This window comes from Chelonia mydas, chromosome 1 (genome assembly GCF_015237465.2).
Source record: "Chelonia mydas isolate rCheMyd1 chromosome 1, rCheMyd1.pri.v2, whole genome shotgun sequence".
Taxonomy (NCBI): Eukaryota; Metazoa; Chordata; order Testudines; family Cheloniidae; genus Chelonia; species Chelonia mydas.
In genome coordinates, this window is record NC_057849.1 from 99237248 (window position 1) to 99241669 (window position 4422).

Below are 4422 nucleotides of genomic sequence, written 5' to 3' on the forward strand. Positions count from 1 at the left end.
GAGGATGTAAAAGTAGCTTACCTGGTCCAGCATCAGGAGTTGTCTACTGCATCAGTTTCATCTCACTCTACCCCATAGTGTCTCCTCTGGCTGAACAAATGATTTGGGGTTTGTTGATTTGACCTTGGCAAAGTAAGAATCCTGGCTGCCCAGACCAAATTAAAAGAATACAGACAAAAAACAAAATAGATCTTTATCAGCCCTCCTCAAACTCACTAGTTCTTTCCCTATAGGTGCAGTATGCCCATTCCATCTCTGTAGGTGGCACTGTTGAGACATCCTCTGCTACAGACTCTAGCACTGGACTCCTAAAACATGGGCAGCAGTCTGCTCTCAACCTAGGACTGTCCTGCTCCGCTGACTCCTAGTCATTTCCTCCAGTGCCTATTGCTGGTCAGGCTTTCTTTGCCTCTTTTCTTGCTTCTTCTGCTAAGCTCCCACTCAGCCCAGAGCCACAAACAGTCCTTCACCAGTTCCAGGACAGCTTCCCAAATGTAGTGCTGCTCCTGTTAGTTCTCCCTCTGCTAAGAACTGGGGGCCTCTTATATTTTCCAGCAGGCCTGGTTTGAAATCATCTGCTCTCTGAATTATGTGATCAGGAGGAGGTGGGAACCAGGCACAGGTCAGAGTTTGGACCTGAACCTCTTAAAGGCCCAGTGAACCTTGTGATACAGCAGGATATATAGCCCTTTTGTGGCATATCCTACCACCCTTACCTCCTTGGAGTAGTGTCTAGTACCACTGATGTCAATAGGACTACCCATCAAGAAAAGTACTGCTCCATGGAGGTAAGGTAAGGGTGGCAGAATCTGGCTGTTAGAGGAGGGGGAGGAGAAGATATCTAAGAACATGATGGCACTAATAACTAATTACGAGTGCTGACAAGTGAGTTTCCTAAAAAAAAATTATTTCAATCTCCTAAAGAACGCTAAAGTGCATGTTGTGTAAAATTATACATTGTATTATTATTCCAAGGTTTAAATACCATGCTTAATGCCTGCAAAAGCTCAACATCTCGACACCCACATGCTTATGAGAAAAATGAAGAGCTTGTTAAAAACCTTGGAAACAATAGTACAAACTTTTTGTTGTGCACTCTATACTTGGGACAGTTAACGAGTCAGTTAACATGTTAATATGTTCAGAATTTCTTATCTAAATCTGGCTCAATGATTATTGCAAGCCATCAGTCACTGGTATTGCTCCAGAGAACACGTACTGTCTGAATTGTACTTGTATTCATTAATTCCCTTCCACTTCACACATAAATATGGTACTTGACATACCGTCCTTGGTGATGTATAATAGCAATCTGCTTCTGACCTCAGGGTCCCTTTCTTTTTCATGTGTGCTACACACTGAGACTTCAGGAAGCTCATATGCATGCTTATCATGGAACTAGTTCTCTCTAACAATCCTGTTGCTGAATGATAAATAGTTAATTACTTCTCAGATTATCTTTTGTTCTGAAGATCGAGAACTTCCAAAGGAAGGACTGAAGAGTATAGTTTTTAGAAGGACATGCATGTAAGAATGCCTAGATTTTATGGACAGGAGGGAGAGAGTATCTGCCTCCCATACATATACTGAAACACGATATACTTAGTTCTGGCTATTAATGCCATTTTAAAGATCTCCAGCACTAGCTGCTGTTAGATGTAGAAGGCTAGTGTTTTATAACTGACCAGGCTAAGAGTGAGGAGATCTTTGGGGAAAAAGCAGCTTGTTGAAGGAAATTTAAAAATGGTGACTTGATATTTAGTATAACCACCCCTATTAAAAATAAGATTGATATAGCATTCTGCCCTCATACAGGCACCAGAGTAAATTGTCCCTGGCCCCTGCATGAATTTGCAAGGCAGTGAGGGCACGGGGAACTTCCCCTCTTGCACTGAAGTCCTTGCACTCACTGAAGTTCTAGCACCCAAAAGTGATGAGAAGAAAGAGCTATATCTGTGCCTGTATCTCTGGCCCCCATGAACAGGAGCATACATTCCACCCACTTCAAGAGTGGAGCAGTTGTCACATTCCATCTGCTTTCCTGGATGCAGTGCTTATAGCAGGTCTCACTAGGGTGTTGGTCTCTAATACCCCCCCATACACCATTGCACATGAAGCTTAGTGATGCTACCAGAAACAAACACCTATCAAATTCTAATGGTTAAGCTGGAACTTAATAACAAAAGATTGTGAAAGCACAATTAATGTTCTAGTTCTTCTTCAAGAGTCCATTTTCCTACCAGTTATGTTTAACTGCAACTAAGGAAAATCCCTCACTGATGTAAGTACAAAGTTTTACTCAGTTTAACTCTGACTAACATAAAGACCCACATCCATTTTGGGTGCTAGGACTTTAGAGTGCAAGGACCTCAATGCAAGAGGGGAAGTTATTTATGCCCTCACACATCCCTACATAGTAAGTGAGTGGTTCTCAAACTATGACTTCAGTAGTTCATGGACCTGCAGCAATGGAGTCTTTAAGCAGTGATATTTCCTACTAGTCGTCACCCAATCCAGAAACTTCTTCCTGTGACCTAAACCAAAACCCACATCATGAATCTTCATGGTTACCTACCCCTTACATCACATGTATTCCCTGACACCTACTCATATCCCATGGGACTCCATACTGACTCCTTGGGCATCTCAGGAGGTGCCTTAATTTTATAGGCGTCTCACTTAAATGATTTTCTTCAGAAGAACGGTGACTTGGGATACTTGGTCATGGAAAAGCATGGTTTTGAGGTCAGGAGACTCCTGCCAATCTTGCCCCTTGGAGTGTAAGTATGAGAAATAATGTTTAGAAATCTGAGACACATCAGTGCTCCTCTGTAGTTGCCATAAAGAATGGATGCCTGAGAACCTAAGCAGGCAGTTCTGGGGTAAGCTTCTCAAATATTTGGGACAGAGCACTAGCCCTGGCTGGTGTTTAAAGTTATGAATTCAGTGACCTAGAATCAAAAAGAACTAAGACTGGTTTTAGGGTTACTTGTTTGTTCTTTCCTCTTCCTGTTTATCTCTGCAGAAAACTCCTTTTGAAGAGTAACAGTGATTTCTGTAGTGAGGGGAACTAACCAAATAACTGCTGAAAGGCAAATATGTGCAGACTTGCACAGCTAATTTTATAAGTCTTCCCATTGTACTTTTCGGGCTGCTGACAAATCCTGATTTTCTGTGATTCTGAACTGTTTAGAAGTCTGGGAAGTTATAGCAGTTTATATTAGGGAGACGGGAATGTCAAAATTTTCAATAAACAATATTTCTAATTTTGATAATGATTCCAATAAAAATCTTCATAAAATTGCTGAAAATGAAAAAAGTGGTGCTGCAAATTTGAAAAAACAAATGATCTGAATTATTTTCTGAAATATTTTTCCTCAATCAGGCAGTTTACTGCAGCAGTTTGGGTTCACTTTGGCAAGGAAACTCTGAAATGACGAGAAAGGCATTAGCATTTAACTAAAACTGCACCTCTCATTCAGAGAACAGAAGAGCCACAGAGCTAGTCCCTTCTGTGGCACCTAAGTGGAATCAGTCTAGATGCAACCACTGGAACTTGGTAGAAAACTGAACCAGTTAAGAGTCTGATTCGTCTGTGGTTCTTTGTGGATCATTTCCCCTTCCTAGTTAAATCTGAATATAACATGTAAGTGAGTGACACACAGGTGTGCCCCTTTGCAGCTGAGCACAGTATAGCAGGCTCTCCTCCTTTAGTGTCCACTGCTGACCGCTGCTCTGGCCCTGCAGGGGCTGCTTCTCCTTGCAATTTGGCTCTTCAGCCAGGTCACATAGTTCCACCCATTCTGGGGTAAAACAACTGTCCAACAAACAAATGTTCATGGACCTCACACTGGAACTAAGGTCCAATTCCTGACTTACCTCTGGTATCATGGGGTTTCAATAGGCCTTAGCCCTTGTCAGGAGGTTTCAGCTCCACTTTCTTCAGTAGGGGAACCCAGGCCATCTCTCTCCACTGAGTTCTGGTCCAGGGACCCTTTAACAAGCAGGCAAGGCCTGACTCTATAGACCCCTGGCTGCCTCTCTGGACCACCTCCTACCTTGCCCTATCTTGTGCCTCTGCCACAGACTCCTCTTGGCTCACAGGGTATCAGCTCCTCTTTCTTTAAGTCTCTTCCCAGGCTCACTGCAGAGCTCCATAGTGCCTTCTGCCCAAGCAGTGAGTTCTGCTGCAGGAGAGGTTTCTCTGTTTCCCTTGGCAGGGCAGTTCCTGACTCAGCTGGAGTTTTCCTGCTCTCTGCAGGACACCCCTGCCCCCCCACCTCCTTCCCCTCCCCAGCATGGAGAATCCTAGAGGACTCACTTCTTCCCACTCTCCTTCCCATTGCCTTGGGCTACCTTCCTTCATGGAGGCTCTGTCTGCCATCAGTCCCACTCAGCATCCTGACTCCAGCCAGGCTTCTC